This window comes from Dermochelys coriacea, chromosome 3, assembly GCF_009764565.3.
Source record: "Dermochelys coriacea isolate rDerCor1 chromosome 3, rDerCor1.pri.v4, whole genome shotgun sequence".
NCBI classification, from domain to species: domain Eukaryota; kingdom Metazoa; phylum Chordata; order Testudines; family Dermochelyidae; genus Dermochelys; species Dermochelys coriacea.
Genome location: NC_050070.1, coordinates 40836668 through 40856884, shown reverse-complemented (window position 1 = coordinate 40856884; position 20217 = coordinate 40836668). Strand labels below are relative to the sequence as shown.

Genomic DNA, 20217 nt, shown 5'->3' with positions numbered 1-20217 from the left:
CTCTCTAGGAAAGCCTGACAACCGGAGCCATGAGTCCCTTCACTTCTGGATGCCATATCAGGCTGCCATAGATGCTGCAGGAGAGCCACCTAAGCTCCCCTCATCCAGAAAGGACTGGAATTGGACTCGGTCTTGCATGTGAAGTTTGTCTCTAAAGGCCATGATCCTGATGTAGGTGCTGAAATCACATGAGTTCTTTCCATTGTTGGTACCACCAGCGAGTTAGGAGCAGGATGGGAAAACAAGAAGTCAGCTTCTTTGGCAGGAACAAAACAACGCCCTTTTTGCTGTAGGGGCACAAGATGCTGGTTTGTGCCAAACCACTCTGGCTGGTTCTACTGTGGCCTTATGAATTGGAAGGGGCCATGCCAGTCAGTCCCTGTGGTTGCAAAATGTCCAAGAGTCGGTGTTGAAGGTTCTGGACCTCTTCTAATGGATGTGTAGATCATTAGCAACCCTTTGCAACATCTCCCAATACTAATGCTGGTCTTCCAGTGAAGACGACAATGAAGGAGTGATGGTATCATCCAAAGATTATGAGAAAGCCCCTATTGGAACAGTTACTACTGGCAGAACTGGTTCTGGCTCTTCTTCGTCGTACACCTATGGTACTGGCTTATGAGAAGGGAAAGAGCAGCATGACTCCTGAGAGGGGTCTGCGTGCCTGTCATATGAGCTCCAAAAGCCCTGATAAGGCCAGGAGGAAGGGTCCATTGGTCATGGTGATCTAAAGGAATCAGTACCTGCTGTTCATGTCGGGGGTCATATCTGGAGGGATGGCAAGTACAGCCTTTGAAATGTCTGTCAGGGTTCCTGTGCCTTTGCAAGATACTGGTGCAACTATCTCTTTCAACTCCTCAGATTCCAAAGGATGGTTCCATCGGTAGCAGTGGTACTGTTGGTGCCAGGGTGCTCCTGCCAGATGAGTGGAGATGGAACTGTTCCTGAGAAACCAGTAATGATTCCTCCTCCAGACTAAGGAAGTCCCTCAAGAGGAAAGGGCCTGAAAGGAGTGGAGATTGCAAGTAGGGGAGGAATATATCCCCCAGTGTTACAAAGGTCTCCATACAGCGCCAAGTCCAGGGAGTTCCAGCAGAGATGCTGGAAGGATGCAGCTTGTTTGTCACATCCAAACAGTTTTTGGATAAATGAGGTGATACCGATGAGGAGTCCAGACCTGCATTCATAGATGGGACTGGCAAGTGTCTATCTTTCTGCTTTGGTACTGCAGTCACCACCAGAATTAGCAGATCCCTTTTTTCCCCCCATGCCTTGCCCTCCAACCTGGGGCTCTTCAGCAGAGCTGGTTCTATGGGTACAATATGTGACAGCTCAGGGAGGAAACGCATTTCTTCTGGACAGTCCTCTGTGGGGATCTGTCCCTGCCCCCATTAGAGTACCCCTTACTCTCATGGAGAGCCTTGTAGGAGGAGTCCTTGGGCTTTGGTGGTAAAGGCTCTGCTCCAAGGCTCGTGCTTGGAGTGGCACGGCTGGTTAGTTGAGGCCAATGTACTGGGGGGACAAGGTCTCCCGGCCCATGTCAGAGTGGGGGCTCATAGCAACTTTTTTTTGTTAGCGCTCTTGAGCCTCTAGTTCTGGGTGGAAAGAATCTCTGAAAAGTGCAGTATCTTTCTATATGTGCCTCACTCTGTTAGCATAGGCACCATTGATGCTCACCCGAGAGAAGGAGCAAGGGCAGGAGACAATTCTTGCATCTTGGGACTTTGGGCATAGTTCCAGGGCGGGGAGGATTTCCCGATGGCAGGGAAGGGGAAAGGGAACCATCCTGTACTAACTAACTACTAAGCTAAGATATAAAACTATTTACAAAGATTTTACTTTACAAATTATGCATGGAATAAAGGACAATTCCTACTCAGGCCACAAAGCAGTAAAAAGGAACTGGAGAGGTGTTGACCTGCACTGCCTCTTATGCCCTCAGTCAGGAGCATGAAGGAAATGACTACATGTGGGTTACAGGACACTGCTTTGAAGAATTTCCAGACTTGCATGCATAACGTATATATGGAATACACACAGGGACCATCACTTGATGAACTTAAATTCTGTGAACCCACATGTACATTTTTCAGTAATATGACTGTACCTATACAGCTACAACACAGCTCTCAACACCCATTACCTATGTATGCTCTTTTAAAAAAAAAAAAAAGAAAAAAAAAATGTGTGGAACTCTCATTAGTACCGCTACCATTGGGCTGCAGGGTTACTGACTAACTTGAAAATGGTAAAAATTCAGAGTAAGAGACATTTTCATTCATAGTTGTTAATTTAACAGTGTCCATCTTCCATATGGAGCAGTCACATGGGACAATTGCTCCAGGGCACACTAAAACAGGAGCTAGACTTGAGAAAAGGCACATGTGGGCAGACAAGACTAAGATGCATTTTAATTAACATGTGCATTAGAAGGGTTCTGGAGTTGCTTATGCAATTTTAACCTGGAACTGCCACTGGAAACTATTTATTTTAAAATAAATCTGAGATTGCCTAAAGCAAAATAGAAACTGTGTGTGAGAAACAGAATGAAAAAAATCTCTTCCTCCAAGTGTAGTGATGAAGTAAGGCATGAATTCCACAATACTAATTACTTCGGCATCTACAGTGCCCTCAAGTTTGTGGGAATGAAAAATAGTTGAGTAATCCAGTTGATTGTAGCTCTGAATAAAATTTTTTAAAAAACAGTAAGATCTCATCAAAATACCTTCATATCGGGATTATGTAATTTGGCTCTCGCACTTCAGAACACAGGGCTAATGAAAAATGATCTCTACAAAAATCAGATTAGAGGCAGATAATTTTTCTACAAAACACTAGAAAAGTTCTGTCTACTTCATTATAGAAAGACACTAGCCTTTCCATAGCTAAGGTAATAAGCAATTTTCTGTTCTAAGATTGTTTAACATAAGTACATACCATTAAGCTCCAGCGAACATTATCATGCTTTATTTAGCTTTTTAATATTTACAAGCCATATAGGGGCTCTAACAGGACCAAAATTCACAACAGGAGCATCTGTGGTGTTTATATTACACATCATTCATACTTGATGATGCACAGGTGAAAAACCATCAATGTCTGAAGATCAATAACTAAAGTGTCCTGGGAGAGAAAAATTTAAAACAAGCATTTACAACAGAAGGAAATTCCCAGAGGGAAGAAAAAAAAAAAACCTGTTAAAATGGATTTAAGGATGAAATACATAATAAATGTAAGGGGGTAAAACCCAACGTTTTAAAAGAACATTACAGTTTTAAAAATCTAATCTTAGAAAGTCAGGAAACTGAAAACTAAGGTTAGACATAAATATAAAAGCTTGGAAGTATGGCAATACAGAGTTAAAATAGCCAAAACAATTTTAACTCTGTCCCTATATCCTTATCACAGTGTGGGCCATCCTTATGACAGACACAGGTCTAGCATAAGTATTTAAACGATTGGGCCTGCTCTTTAGCTAGTGTTAATTGACATAGTGTCACTGAAGTAAGTGAGACTACACTGATTTTGGCCTCTTTTCTATTTTTAAAAATGATGAGAATGTAATATAATGGATATATGTCAGTTCCTCTAGGTCACAGGGTGTCTAGTCAGCTTCTAGGAGAGTTACTCTGGGGTTTTTGCAAAAAGAACAGGAGTACTTGTGGCACCTTAGAGACTAACAAATTTATTAGAGCATAAGCTTTCGTGGGCTACAGCCCACTTCATCGGATGCATAGAATGGAACATATAGTAAGAAGATATAGGTCTCCACATACAGATAAGTTGGAAGTTGAGAGGCTAATTAGTTAAGATGAGCTATCATCAGCAGGAGGAAAAAAAAAAAAAAAAAACCTTTTGTAGTGATAATCAAGATGGCCCATTTAGACAGCTGACAAGAAGGTGTGAAGATACTTAACTTATGGAAATAGATTCAATATGTGTAATGACCCAGCCACTCCCAGTCTCTATTCAAACCCAAGTTAATGGTATCTAGTTTGCATATTAATTCAAGCTCAGCAGTTTCTCATTGGAATCTGTTTTTGAAGCTTTTCTGTTGCAAAATTGCCAGCCTTAAATCTTTTACTGAGTGGCCAGAGAGGTTGAAGTGTTCTCCTTTGAATGTTATGATTCCCGATGTCAGATTTGTGTCCATTTATTCTTTTGCGTAAGGACTGTCTGGTTTGGCCAATGTACACGGCAGAGGGGCATTGCTGGCACATGATGGCATATATCACATTGGTAGATGTGCAGGTGAACGAGCTCCTGATGTAGAGTGGGAGGGGTCCGGGTAGCTACCTAGTTATTGGGTGGTAGAATCGCAGACCCATGTCAAGAAAGTAAGTATATTGCTTGTGGAGAGGAGGTGAATGGGGTAGCCTGGTCTTTGCAGCTTAGAGTAGAATTGTGGATAACAGAGGCACTGGGTACCCGTAACTTACGTTAGTTTTAATGGAAGTTGAGGTCATGTAGCATCTTGCAGGGGGCACTTAGCACCTTGCAGGTTCAAGCTCTAAACTATTTTATGATAAGACTAAAACAAAGCATTTTTTAAAAACTACCTTCCTTTCCATAGCTGGGCTGCTCATTCCATTTGCTAGTTTTCCCCTCTCCTCCCTTACATCTTGAGGAAATCCCAAGATTTAGGTATAATACAAATGCAGGCTATAACTGTGCTCAGATTTTATTTTAAACTTTGGAGTAAGTCCACTGAAATAACTTTTGAATGAAGGCTATTTGCTTTTGCTTTAAGAATTAATGATTCAATTATACTAGGGATTGCTTTACACATTTTTGAGTTGTGAAACAATTAGCAAGATTACGGATAGAACATTTAAATAGAATACCTCTAGTTCTACCAAGGAACTGTAGAAGGAACCAAGGTACCATTTAAGATGTCAAAGGTAACTTGGAATTCAATTAGACTTTTTTTTTAAATATGCTATATATTGTGCGTGTACACATGACGTGATCGTTCCCCTCTATTCGACACTGGTGAGGCCTCATCTGGAGTACTGTGTCCAGTTTTGGGCCCCACACTACAGGAAGGATGTGGATAAATTGGAAAGAGTACAGCGAAGGGCAACAAAAATGATTAGGGGTCTAGAGCACATGACTTATGAGGAGAGGCTGAGGGAGCTGGGATTGTTTAGTCTGCAGAAGAGAAGAATGAGGGGGGATTTGATAGCTGCTTTCAACTACCTGAAAGGGGGTTTCAAAGAGGATGGCTCTAGACTGTTCTCAATGGTAGCAGATGACAGAACGAGGAGTAATGGTCTCAAGTTGCAATGGGGGAGGTTTAGATTGGATATTAGGAAAAACTTTTTCACTAAGAGGGTGGTGAAACACTGGAATGCGTTACCTAGGGAGGTGGTAGAATCTCCTTCCTTAGAGGTTTTTAAGGTCAGGCTTGACAAAGCCCTGGCTGGGATGATTTAACTGGGACTTGGTCCTGCTTTGAGCAGGGGGTTGGACTAGATGACCTTCTGGGGTCCCTTCCAACCCTGATATTCTATGATATTCTATGAAAAAGAATATCCACAGATATTTGCTTACAGAGAAAAGAGTGTGTTGTACTACTGTGCTAACCCCTGCTTTAAAAATGTTAAACTCCTGTTCGTACAACCTTCACAAATATCAAATGTCAAGTTGGTGTCTAAAGAACTACTGTCCTTGACCAGCTACACATGTAAACAGTTCATGGGCTACTGAGCCTGGGGGTGGAATGGGATAAGATGCATTAAACTGAACAATGCCTGAAGTCATAATCAAGGCTAAGATCAAACAGATCACCCAAGCGAAAAGAATGAAGTGGCTGATAGAGGAGAAAGCTGCTGAATGACCACAACTCTCCTAGAAGTGGCTGATTACAATGGCACCTCTCAGGATCAGGCAGGAAATATATATACACTATGCATCCAAAAACGGAAAATGCAGAACTTTGGTTTTACTGAAGAAAGCATAGTTCATCAGGGTTTACTAAAGACAAGAGGGGCTTCTGGGAAAATATGCCATTTCTTTACAAGAATAAGTTGTTTATCGTTATGACCTTTTCCTATTCCATTAATAAAACCGATTTATGCTAGAAGAGGAAAAATCATTTTTAGTAGAACAGTGAAATTAAAGAAGCATCAAATTTAAAACAGGTAAAAGGAAATAAGTTTTTATACCTAGCTTGATTCACCTCTGGAGCTTGCTGCCACAAGATACTGAGGCCAAGATCTTAGTAGGATTCGTAAGAAGTACTGAATAAAAACATTCACAGTTGTACTGAGGTAAATTTATGAAGGATATAGACTCATGCCACAGGATCCAAGCCAAGTACTAACTGATCGGGGTAGGAAGAAACTTTTCCTATGGGCAAGTTATTCCCTAACTGTCTATTCCCAAGCACATGGTACTGGCCACTGCTGAAGTCATCGTATTGAATTAGATAGACCATGGTCAGATCTAATACTGGAAGAGAAAGGCATCTTCTATAAAGCACATGTTCGGAGATCACACACTCTATGGGATTGCTTCTGTATCCAAAAATTTCAACTACAAAGAAAAACAAGATTATATACTGTGTGTTGCAGTGCTGTTGTAGTCGTGTTGGTCCCAGGAGGAAATATTCTCTCATATCATCTACCTTGTCTCTCTTTATTTGAGCATAAGCTTTCGTGAGCTACAGCTCACTTCATCGGAAATGAGCTGTAGCTCACGAAAGCTTATGCTCAAATAAATTTGTTAGTCTCTAAGGTGCCACAAGTACTCCTTTTCTTTTTGCGAATACAGACTAACACGGCTGCTACTCTGAAACTTGTCTCTCTTATATTCTGTATATGGAAGGAATTGTTTGACCATATAACAATTATACATGTCATTAGTTTTACATAACTTCATAGATTTTAATTTATCAAAAAGCCAATGTTGGACAAGTACATTGTTAAATAAAATAAGTGAGCCTAATGTGATACAATGTCCTTGAAATTATTTTTGTTTTTTACTAATCACTCCCATGTGACTTGTGGGTACCACTCTGAAATCTGGGCAGAACCCCGAAGTTGGAGAACATATATTTTCTGCTAATAAATCTAAGCATACACATTTAACTGCATCTTGAGCACTTGCTCCCTTACAGCTGAAAACCAGTGAATAGTTTCTTTTGTGTTCTTATCATACATCACAAATATTACTAAGTCTGGAAAAGTAGTACATGCCATCATTGCTCACTTATTTTTGCAGGTAAAACATGTCCTAATAGAAACAAACACACACAAGAAAGCAACAATACAAACAAATTTTCTCCTACTCCTTCACACGCACTGGTGATATTTTTTTAGAAATAACTTTAACCCAGCTGTCCACAACCCAGAAGATTTGTTATTATTTCTCTATTTTTTTTTTACACCACAAGTAAACTGGGGTACACATGAATTCTAGCTCACTCGAAATTTAAGCACAATATAAGAAGTTCACAGAAACTACAATTTTAGGGACATGAAAATACCCTCTGGCCCAATGTGCTTGACCTTTTAAAAATGAACAAAAGAAAAGAGGTGCCAAAACATAAACGAGCAGTCTTTAAAACTCCATGAAAAGTTTAACTCCCGAATAGAGAAAAATCTCAGTTGAAAAAAATATGGGGGACTCTGAGCATCTACCTGTTTGCCAATCATCCTACAGCTCACAAATACTTTCTCTCTAGGAAAGTTTATTAAAAAAAAAAAGAAGAGGAAAAAAGTCTTCAACCTGATTTCAAAAGGGCCGGGTTTTTCATTTCTACAGAAAAAGGTGATTGTTCTTCTCTAAAGACTTAATTTAGGAGGGTATCCCCAGCACTCCAGTGTCAGAGAAGCAGATGATTTTCTAGGAATTCCATATACAAAATACCCTGCACTCAGACAACGCAGGACTTAAGCTATTATTATTATTATTTTTTTAATCAGAACGGATGAGAGCAGAAGAACGCTAGCGTGCAATGTGTTTTTAGTTCGGTGTGCTTCTTGCGTGTGCCCATCCTGAAGGCAGCTCTGCCCCCGTTATTTTAGAATCCACAAGAGGCGACACACACACACACACACACACACACACACAGACCCACAATCCATGATTTAAGACACACTCACTTATCCACGGAGCAATGCAAGGGCAAGGCTTCCATTACAACAAGCTTTCAACTTTTCCACACAAGGGGAGAGAACCCATGGGTAGTTGGGGGGGGGGGGGGGGAGAAAGGACCTCAGACATCCATCTTCAAGGCGATGCCACCCTGCCTGCCTGCAAAATAAGTTAGTTTCCCCTCTTCAGACAGGTTCCAGAGGAGCAGCCGGGTTAGTCCGTAGTCGCAAAAAGAAAAGGAGGACTTGTGGCATCTGAGAGACTAACAAATTTAGTAGAGCATCAGCTTTCGTGGGCTACAGCCCACTTCATCGGATGCATTGGGTGGGAAATTTTTTTCATCCGATGACGTGAAGCTGTAGCCCACGAAAGCTCATGCTCTAATAAATTTGTTAGTCTCTCAGGTGCCACGAGTCCTCCTTTTCTTTTTCCTCTTCAGACACGTCACTAAACTTTCTCCCCGCAAATCTTACACCCACCCCCGTCCCGGCATAGCGAGCTGCCCACCCAGGCTAAGAGAGCCGGTCCCAGGCAGCACTCACCATCCGACACGCCCTGAGAGCCGCGGCTTATTTTGGAAGCCACCCGTTTCCTTTCACCTTTGGAGCCTCCGCAGGCCCCCTCCTCACCGCGGCCGCTGCAGGACCCACGGCCTCGCTCTCCCCCCCCCACCCACCCCCTCCCCTTTTGAAAATATATCGAATTTCTTACCGCGCGGCACCACCCACCCCGGCGTGCAACCCTGGGACTAGCCTCCCTGCGAGTGGCGGGGCAGGGAGCCCTTCCGCCGGCCGGTTGGCTCCTTCTCCTGCCACTCTCTGAGCCGCCGCTGGGAAGGGGGCGGGGAAGGCCGGCCGGCCGGCCTCTCTCTCCCCCCTCCCCCTCCCCCTCCTCCGCAAGCGCTACAGACCCCGCATTCCTGCAGGGGCACGTGACCCGCCTCGTTGCCCCGCCGTGCACAGCTGGGCCGGGAGGGAGCTGTCAACACCTCCGGCTCGGCTTCGGGAGCGCCTTCCCGCCGGCTCGCACGGCCAGCGTCTCCGGGGTGTTTCGTCCCCGCGGAGCCTGGAGCTGACCAGGGCTAACGCCTCCGCCGCAGAGCGGCAAAGCCTCAATCATTCGGCCGGAGACACTGTTAACGATGCTGTTGTGGAAGTCAAGGCACCCCCCCCCCCTCCCACCCCCGCGAAAGGTGATGGCTGGCTGGGAAGCTATTGAAATCAGAGCCAGAGACGGTGAAGGGGGCTGTAGCCCACGAAAGCTGATGCTCTAATAAATTTGTTAGTCTCTAAGGTGCCACAAGTCCTCCTTTTCTTTTTTGCGAATACAGACTAACACGGCTGCTCCTCTGAAACCTGTCCTGGGTGGTTTGTGTTCTTTGGAAACGCAGCATGGCGATGCACTGGTCACCTGGCTCAGCCGCTTCAGGGACTTCACTGGCAGTTCCACGCTTAGGCCAGAATCTGAAATTTTGATCAGCTGTTTTCAAGGGTGGCTCCTTCAATCAACTTCTATCGGGAAGGATTCAGGCAAAGGCAGCTGCTCTAGTCGCCCAGAGGAAGTGACACACATATTCCAGCAGGCACCTCCACAGCCTCGGCAGAATATTAGAGAAGGCAGCCCACCGCATTTCACAGAACAGACCAACAGCACTGTCTGCAGTTAATTAGCACATTTTGTAACCGGGGGAGTTATGGGTGTGACAAGCTCCCCCCAGGTTGCCACCTGGAACTGGGGTACCACTGAGCTCTCTGACCCACCAGCCTGGGATCCCTCTCACGTTCTGCTGCTGTGACAAGTTGCAAAGCCCTCTGAGCTTGCACTTTCACCAGCATTCACACAGATAGGGACACACTCAGCTGTAGTTACATGCAGGCTCTTTAACTGCCAGCCTCGGACCCCAGAGCAGTACTGTCCTGCCCTGGTCAAATCTGGCCAGTATATGAGTTTAATACCCAGTCTGCCTCTCCCTCAATGTGAAGGGGACCATGCACACTTGTGGTAATCAAGCTGAGATTTTCCCCAGACCCTTTAGTCAAACACACACTAGTTTGGATTAAAACATAAAATACATTTATTAATTACAAAAAGATAGATTTTAAGTGATTATAAGTGATAGCAAACAGATCAAAGCAGATTACCTAGTAAATGAAACTGCAAACTGAGCTTAACATACTAGATAAGTAGGATATGAATTAGCAAATTCTCACCCTGAGTGATAAAGAGGCTGGCAGATTCTTAAGGCACAAGCTGCCTTGGCTTTGCAGCTTGGGTTTTTCCAGGTTTTCGTTCACAGGCTAGAAATCCCTTTAGCCTGGGACCATCACTTCCTCCAATTCAATCTTTTTTCCTCAGGTATTTCCAGGTGTGTTGTTATAGGAAGAGTGAGGTATCATTATGATGTCTTTTATATTTTCTTCCCACTTGCTGGCAAGTTCTTTTGCTGTGACCTGGGCCAAACAGGTCCCATTGTGTAGTGCTATCTCTGAGAGGTTTCCGTTGTACGCAGTTCCTGGGGTAATCCTGGTGCTTGTGTGCATTTCCTTAGTAAGATATTAACATCGTTTGGCCTTTTTACTGTTGTACCTGAAAGGCTGCTTGTGAGTGTTTTCAACCTCAGAACATGTTTCAGTAACACATACATCGTCATATGTATGTACTTCTCATACAACGATAGCACATACAATCCAATGAGAGATGAATGTCTAGCAGATCAAGACTTTTAAAATGATACCTCACAAGGCATACTTCATGCAAAACATATCCTACTTAAATGACAGTGGTGAATAAGGGGGTTCCAGGGTGTCACAACGTGGGGGTCTACCTGCATTTTTGATCCTGAGCCACCACTACATTGACTTCTGGTACAGACAGGCTGATGCCACTCTAGAGGGGCAGACCATCCCTCATGATTTAGAAAAGACACAGGGCGGGTCTCTGATGCTCCAATTTAGGGTGCATTAAGTATGGTAGCTCCCAAATGATTTAGCAAGGCTGCAATCTGCGAAGCATCACTTTCCCCATTCCCACTTGCCCCATGGCCAGTCCCTTGACATCCAAACCTGAACACAGCTCGCCTTTATAGCGGTGACTTAGAAGGAGATAGACAGCTGTCCGGGGGAGGAAGTACATGCTGCCTGGCCCTTCTCACAACCCTCCTCTGTTGGATGTGGTCCATTGAGCTCCACTCCACTTACACAGCAAAAAGGAAGGGAGACAGAAAACAGCATAGGCTTGTATCAGTGTGACAGCCTATCAAGCCAATGAACACGCCTGGATGTTACTAAAGACCTGATCCAAAGCCAATGGAGAGACTCCCATTGATGTCAATGAACACTTGATCATGCCCTCAGGGCAGAATTGTGAGACAAGTGTAAGTGAAGGCATAATTTGGTCTTTAGAATCTTTTCTATTATTACAGGTTTCAGAGTAGCAGCCGTGTTAGTCTGTATTCTCAAAAAGAAAAGGAGTACTTGTGGCACCTTAGAGACTAACAAATTTAATTTAATTTAAGTCTCTAAGGTGCCACAAGTACTCCTTTTCTTTTCTATTATTGATGCATGAGATGCAGAGCATTGAGCTTGGCTTTTAAACCCCAAGCTGAGTTTGCAAGGCCCACAGCTAGGAAAAAGGCCAAATCTCTTTACCTAGATGCTGAACATATTTAATACAGAAAGCCTTGTAAGACAATAAAACATGGACCACCACAGGGCCATTTTTACAGTCACATCTCAGAGAAGAAACGTGCTTTAAACAAGACTTGGGAAAACTTCACAATATTTTCACAGTGGCTCAGTCGTTGCTCCTGTTCTGATTTCAGTTTTTAAAAACATTTGACAGCTTGCTCCTGCCAGGTGCTGAGGCCTCCTGAACATTACTTAGTACGCTCTGAAGTCAATGTCCAAACAAACCTTCCTCTTCTCACTACTGATACTCTCCCACTTTGTGAAGCGGTCCAGCCTCCTTCCCTTCACGCTGATAGACAAAAGCAGAACAAACCATGAGGCAGTTCCCTTTACATTTCAGCGGTTCCAATTTATGAAATTTTAATTTCTTGACAGCATGGTGTAGAGTTATGTCTTCCACGCTGGATTGTGGCTGGAATTTTAGGGCCAAATGCTGCCTTGGATCTACCTTATCTATCAAGGTATCTAAAAAAATACCTCTGACCTGAATATCTAAAACTTGCATTCTTAACTGCTATTAGTGGGTTTGGTTGCCTCAATTTTGGGGTCCCCAAATTAACAAACCTAAAAGGAACCAGATTTCCAGATATGCTGAACAACCCATCTTCTGTAAATCAGGTCTTTAAGATGTCTCAAACTGGGCACCCAGAATTACAAGCCTTTTTGAAAGAGTAAGTGCAGGATGGAGGCACACATGTCTGATTCACTCTCACCTCACAGGGGGTATTTTGTGTGCACAGCATAGGCCAGAATTTAGCCTTTATTGGGAGTTTACCTGGTTAGAGGCCTAAAGCTTTAAGCTGAAGTGCATGCATGAGTTTTAAATGTGTTGGCTACTGTCCATGCATGCCACTGACTGCTCTCTACTGGACAGAATGTAAGACTTGCTCAAAAGTGTTTGTCATATAATGGCTGATAGTTAACTCCCACCTCAAACCTAAATCCATCCCAATACAAGACATTCCACTGTGCATTTCTCTCCCTGAGGAGAAGATGAAAGAACAAACAAGTTCCTGGTTAAATCTACCATATTACAGTGTACAATGGATCTGATAACTTCAAAGCCCTGCGTCGCTATGGCTGCAAATAATTTGCTGAAGCTCTAGTTCACATAAAAACCCACTTCCCCTCACTTCAGTGAGATCACCAGTGGCCTGGTAAATTGAGATTAAAGTGCCATGGAGGTATCTTTCACTTATGCACAATATTGTTTAAACAGATATGAGAAAATGTGCTGCTTATTTGCTTGGACCGCTACTTCTCTCTTCTGTCTCATATACATTACCACAAGATACTCCTGCAGCTTTCTATTGCTGACCTATGAATGGAGTACGATTTACTGGTTCTGGCCCCCATTGTGACTGCTTTCCACTGGTTTGCCGGTGTTAAGCAGCTGCTCAGCCACATAACAGGCCGTTCCAACATTGAAGAGGACTTGTCAGATGGAAGTGAAGCTAGGCTCTGGAAATCCTTGGCTGCAGGAACAGCCCTTAGTATGGGTGCAAAATAGTACAGCTCTGAGACTGGTGCTCACGGGGGCATTACAAATCAACCTCTGAGCAGCTGGATATATAATCAGCTTTGCTCCTCAGCTGTATATTCTATTGAGCAACTCAGCTGGATGAAAGGATCTAGGCCACTGTAGCTATTCTGGAGTCACTTTAATTTCCAGATACGAAGGAAATTAAACTCATTTAAAATCAATAGATTCAAAAATGTCAATTTGTTTAACAATGTATTCTCTACAATTGCTGTCAATTTTAATTTAATCTCTGCCAATGTTTTCTGTTTATATCTTTTTCTGCTTAATACAGTTAATTATCATGTTAAGAGAAAAAGCATCTTAATACGAATCACACAGAATCAATATAGCCCAGGTCCAAAACTGATGTAAGGCAAACCATTGCAACCCTAGCTTGTAGTGCTTATTCTTTTGAGCAGTATTTTAAACAGTTTGTGCATTCCTTATGCTTTGGATTGAGCACGTCACATATGTGCATTTTCCTGTTACTGAACTGAAGACCATTATTAGTTTTTATATATTTGTTGTAACAAATAAAAATAATCCTGTAAAAGTTGACGGCTTTGGGACCATATGTGCACTATCCTATATATCCATAAAGAGATACTGCCACCTTGTGTGGAGAAATATAGATGTTTTTAAATACTCTTTCAACACTTCATCTACTCTAGGGATGATTGCACTGACCAATGATAATGTATTACAGTGAATAATGAATATTATATTCCTTGCTGTAATATGTAACGCGCTTTGGGATACTTGGAGTATGAAAGGTTCCTATAACTAAATGCTATTCTAGGCTCACTACATTGTCCTATTGTTTGATGCTGAAGTGTTTTAGGCCCATATTTTTAAAGCTGTTTAGGAATTGCCACACTCAGTGTCACAACACCTAACCAATCTAGGAGCCTAAATCCTCTTTTCAAAAGACATTTAGACATGTAGGAGTCTAAATCCTATCAACGAACAATGGGATTTAGGCTCCTAAGTGCTTTTATCCCTTTTAAGCACAACAAAGCAAAAATAACTTTAAAAATATGGGTACCTAAGTACTTTGTTGATGGGAGCATGCTAGCACAATCAAACAGAATTGTACAATTATAGACAATTCAATATGCTATACTAAAGTTTAAGTAGAGATTTTATTATGCAGTATGACAATTCAACAAAAGAAAATGCTTCTTAAGTTGCCCAGCTTTCATCTACATTTTTAGTCAGGCTGTATATTATGTATTTGTTCACATTGTGACCATGTACACCATACTACTAAACTAGCACTTAAAATCCTCACACCCAAAATGCATGGAAAAAATTACAAGATAATATCTTCTGAAGTGACTATAAAATGATGAATTAAATTAATTTTCATATTACTTAATTTTTAAAAAAAATCAGAAAAAGGAAAATAGAGAAATAAAAATGATATCATTCATAAGCTTTAAGACCAGAAAGGACCATTATGATCATCTAGTTCAGGGATGGGCAAACTTTTTAGCCTGAGGGCCACATCTGGGTATGGAAATAGTATGGTGGGCCTTGAATGCTCATGAAATTGGAGGTTGGGGTGCAGGAGGGGGTGAGGGCTCCATCTGGGGGTGCAGGTTCTGGGGTGGGTCCAGAAATGAGGAGTTCAGGGTAAAGGAGGGGGCTCCAGGCTGGGGCAGTGGGTTGGGGTATGTGGGGGCTCCAGCTAGGGGTGCAGGCTCTGGGGTGGGTCTGGGGGTGAGGGGTTGGGAATGAGGGGTTGGGGGTGCAGGAGGGTGCTCTGGGCTGGGACCAAGGGGATCAGAGGGTGAGAGGGGGATCAGGGTTGGGGGTTGGGGTGCAGGAGGAGTTCAGGGGTGCAGGCTCCAGGCGGCACTTACCTCAAGCAACTCCCAGAAGCAGCGGCATGTCCCTCCTCTACCTCCTGCGTGGAGACGTGGCCAGGCAGCACATGTGGGGCAAGCCCCAGACCCTGCTCCCCAGTGGGAGCTCGAGGGCTGGATTAAAACATCTGAAGGGCTGGATGTGACCCCTGGGCCGTAGTTTGCCCGCCCCAATCTAGTTTGATTTCCTACATAACAGAAGCCATGGAATTTACCCAATAATTTCTTATCAAGCCCATATGCTGTGATTGAGCTAGAGCATGTTTTTAGAATGACCTCCAATCTTAATTTAACGATTTCACGTGATGGAGAATCCACCTCATCCCTTGGTAATCTGATCCAATGGTTAATTATCATTAAAGGCAATATTAAAACTGTGTTCCTTATTTCTAGCCTTAATTTATTTAGCACAGCTTCTAGCCTTTGTCTGACTGCAACATTATAAACATCTCTAATTGTCACAAATCCTCTCTTCATTTAGGAACTTGTAGATTGTGATCAAATCAACCTACTAATCTGCTCTTTGATAGCTAAATAGATAGAGCATCCTAAGTCTTGCACCATAGAGAAGGTTTTCCAGACCCCAAATCCTTCCTGTTCTTTTCTGAACCCTTTGCCTTTTGTCATGTCTTCTTTTGAGTGCGACCACCAGAAGAGGACATTATTCCAGTAATGCTTACACCAATGCTGTAATTCCTCCTTGCTGCTTCTACTAAATATTCCCATTTATACATCTGTAATCCTTCTGCCAGGTATTGTCAGCAGCAACAAGTACCAGGTTCAAATACCTAGAGGATCCTTTAAGGGTTACATCTACACAGGGATGTGTAGGGTCCCAGAGCTCAGGCTCCAGCCCGAGCCCAAATGTCTACACAGCAATTTTTCAGCCCTGGAACACAAGTCCTACTAGCCTAAATCAACTGATCCCGACCAGCCCCGGGTTTTTTATTCCTGTGTAGATATATCCTAAAATTCTAACAAATACCACCAGGTGGCACCCCTTCCTGGAAAAACTAAGTACCTTCCCTGGGTTCCCTTAACAGGCAATATTTCCCCACTCACAAGCACTGAGTTCGTGTATGAAACGGGAAACTTTTAAAGGGGAAAAGGGGACACGGAATCAACTTGGAAGAACAAAACAACAATAAAACTCTCTCTCTCCCCCTGCCCCCCACATACACAAATACCCACCACCACTGTATATTTAGCAGTAGTATTTTAACAGTTTCCCACCTGCTGGTGTCATGCTTTTTAAGGCAATATCCCTTTAACAGTCAAGTTCTCCTCCATATCCATTTACAGCCCACTCACCACTGGTGTCAGCAGTTAGAGAAATCCCAGAGCTCAAGCAAGTCTGTCTCTAGCTGCTAGGGGAAGTATTGCTTGGTTCGTTAAGGTCAGTACCACCAGCTATGGTGATTTCAGCTTTTTTTGAGGAACCTTACTGGAATTCACTTAGCTCTGATGCTTCTCTCTGTTGCTTCAGCAAACATCCACCTTTCACTGCCAAGCCACAAAGCTGTCATTGCACTGTCTCTTTGCAATGTGTCTAGGGATTTGTGGCATATAGGCCCCTTGAGCAGAGTCCTTGCCATCCTAGACAAATTGGAGGATTGGGCCAAAAGAAATCTAATGAGGTTCAATAAGGATAAATGCAGGGTCCTGCACTTAGGATGGAAGAATCCAATGCACCGCTACAGACTAGGGACCGAATGGCTCGGCAGCAGTTCTGCGGAAAAGGACTTAGGGGTGACAGTGGACGAGAAGCTGGATATGAGTCAGCAGTGTGCCCTTGTTGCCAAGAAGGCCAATGGCATTTTGGGATGTATAAGTAGGGGCATAGCGAGCAGATCGAGGGACGTGATCGTTCCCCTCTATTCGACACTGGTGAGGCCTCATCTGGAGTACTGTGTCCAGTTTTGGGCCCCACACTACAGGAAGGATATGGATAAATTGGAAAGAGTACAACGAAGGGCAACAAAAATGATTAGGGGTCTAGAGCACATGACTTATGAGGAGAGGCTGAGGGAGCTGGGATTGTTTAGTCTGCAGAAGAGAAGAATGAGGGGGGATTTGATAGCTGCTTTCAACTACCTGAAAGGGGGTTTCAAAGAGGATGGCTCTAGACTGTTCTCAATGGTAGCAGATGACAGAACGAGGAGTAATGGTCTCAAGTTGCAATGGGGGAGGTTTAGATTGGATATTAGGAAAAACTTTTTCACTAAGAGGGTGGTGAAACACTGGAATGCGTTACCTAGGGAGGTGGTAGAATCTCCTTCCTTAGAGGTTTTTAAGGTCAGGCTTGACAAAGCCCTAGCTGGGATGATTTAACTGGGACTTGGTCCTGCTTTGAGCAGGGGGTTGGACTAGATGACCTTCTGGGGTCCCTTCCAACCCTGATATTCTATGATTCTATGATTCTATGAAATGCACTCCCTGCCAGAAAGTAAGAACCCCTCTCTCACTGACTTGTATCTATTCCACCATGCAACCATGCTAGACTGGTGTTAGATTAGGAGGATTAGGTGGCCCTTTTGCCAGCCAACAAGAATAACAACATTTCATTGTCCTTTCACCCAAAACTAGCTTTTCTCCAAAGCAACCAAAACTTGCACATAACGAAGATGCAAATGAGGCCTCGCTCATTCATTCTCTTGCCCCTTTCACAGGTAGATAGTGGCAGAGAGATCCTTCCCTTATGATGTTTCTGAAGCTGCTTGGGTCTCTCTTTCCCCTGTTCACCAACCTACCCTCCAGAGCTTCAGGCCACAGGGCTTACCCATCCAAGAATTGCATTAGCCCCCTTAGCCACAGCACCACACTGGAGCTCATGTTCAAATGATTATCTACCATGACCCCTAAATCCTTTCCGGTGTCACTGCTTTCCAGGATACAATCCCCCATCCTGTAAATGTAACCTACAAGATAGAAAAGATTTTTTCTTGTTGGCTGCTCCTTGTCTATGCCAAATGCAGAGTGCGACAGAGATGGCAATGTCTTGCAATATCCCTGGGAAAGCCTTACTGAATAAAGTTTAAATAGTTTTGGAGCCCACTGTATGAAATGCAGAGGTTATATAATACTCTGGGCCTGGATGCTTAAAGGACTATATTGAACATTGTGGCAGACAAGAACGGTCTTTTGGGACAACACATGCAACATAGACTTCCTGGGAAATATCTAGTGGGTGGTGAATGCAAATTCCTCCTACCACTCCATTTCATTATGCAAAACCCCAGCCTTTTGAAGCTGCACCATGCGGAGGGGTCCATTGTCTGCTGTTCATGGAATCTGAAGATCAAAGGCCCATGATGTACAAAGACATAGGCTGATCTACCCAGACTGGGTGCTAGTTCTGAGCTGAAGCTATTATGAACTTTAAACCACAGAACACTTCTTTGTGAGGTTTGAAAAGGACTGAATCCTATCAGAGCCCTTGTTGGAGCTGCAGGGGTGACCTCTGGTAAGTCTTTGGAATGCATATAGGAACATCTGTTGTTTTTAAATGTTTTCTCTGCAACATTTCACCTTAGGAATAAATGTGCTTGCTTATAAAGGGCTGTGTGGTAATTTATAATTGCTGGCAGCTATGCGGTTCATAAGCCTTCAAAAAGAAAGCAAAGCACAGCTGCTGGCCTGTTTAGGCAGTCAATTTCCCTGAGACTATCGAAGTGTAAGCAGGGAACTGTGCAGCCTGAAAAAATCCTGGTCAGGCGGGAGAGAGATTTGGTCTCCGCCAACTGAGGAGCCAGAAGCCTACAGTGGATGCCCCTGAGGGACCACAGAAAGGGAATTAAGGTACAGTTCCCCTGAACTGCGACAGAACCATTACTTCACTGAACATCTCTAGCTTTCAGTACAGGAGAGGCCTGCATCAGGATGGCATGCCAGAGTGGTACTGACTTGATTTCATGGCAACTGGATCTGGTGCAAACAATTAGTAGTACCAAAGCAATGCCTCTGGATTTCATGAGGATGTGAGCATATTGGTTGTTACTATACCTCTATGAACAACTTTATACAGTGCTCAAAGAAGTCAATGATCTAGTAAGGATAGAAATAGTAAAAACTGCTCATGCAAGATACTGGGGGTGTGAAGGGGATGATGGGAGATTACTGGCCTTTCTTTTGTTTTTTAATCACCCCCAGTCTGTGCGTAATGGACAGTGTTGCCATCTCTCCTAAATGTATGGAATAAGGTGATTTTGGCTCTCACTGCAGGAGTTCTCACTGGAAGACCCAAGCGATATTAAATTACACAAGTGCATAAAATGCCTGAGCTTCCAGCTTCTCCCAAAGCCCAAATATTCTAACTAATTAATTCTGTCCCCTCCAAACTCCTACATCTGCTCATCCCCAAGACCAGCAATTAGTTATACACCCCCACATGGCCACACCAATTTTGCCCTGTCAGCTACACTTCAATTCTGCCTACTCCAACTGCTTGCCCCTCAGCACATCTGCTTCTCCTACTGTTCCGGGAGTTCTTCACCCCACTCTCTCATTTCCCAGGCCTGGTGCTGCAGGGATGGAGAAGGGAGCAGAGAACTGTGAGCCATTTTCTGTAAGCAGGGAGGAGAAAGCAGCCTAAATAGCTGTACTCTTTCTTCTCCCTCCTCCTCTTTTATGAAAATGGTATGGCTCCTCTCAAACCATACCCAAAAACTCCTCTTAGCTCCTGATGGCAGCGGTGGGAGCTGTCTGCCTCCTGTATCTGCCTTTATTGGCTGCTCTTCCTTAGGAGCCAGGAAACTGCATATGCCAGTCAGTCAATCACAGATGGGTTTTCGCTGGAGAAAGTTGAAACTCTGTGCATATGGAGCTTCTGGTGTCATGGCAGCTCCCTCAGGGGCTAAAATGCCAGGTGTAAGGGGTGGCTACACTAAGTCTAGCGCCTAACCCATCTGTTCATTCAGGTTCTTATACGGGCCCCTGTCCTTCCCCTAAGAACTATCTGCAGAGAGACAGTAGTTGCAGGGACAGCCCATGAGTTACACACAACAGCAGATTTGCATTCTTATGTCTCCCATGCCAGGGGTTT

At 43.7% G+C, this 20217-nt stretch overlaps 1 protein-coding gene across 5 annotated transcripts in view; it reads right to left on the bottom strand.

Annotated features, from left to right (window-relative positions):
* The window catches only part of ARHGEF10 (Rho guanine nucleotide exchange factor 10), a 193433-nt gene extending 184463 nt beyond the window's left edge, over window positions 1–8970 (bottom strand). For 2 of the 5 annotated variants that reach the window (XM_038397348.2, XM_038397349.2), the window contains exon 1: window positions 8812–8948. The gene's annotated coding sequence lies outside the window, so the exon portion shown is untranslated. Of the gene's footprint in view, window positions 1–8642 lie in introns of all 5 variants that reach the window. The other 3 variants (XM_038397350.2, XM_038397347.2, XM_043510348.1) reach the window with 3 other exon arrangements.
* Window positions 8971–20217: the final 11247 nt, after the last annotated feature.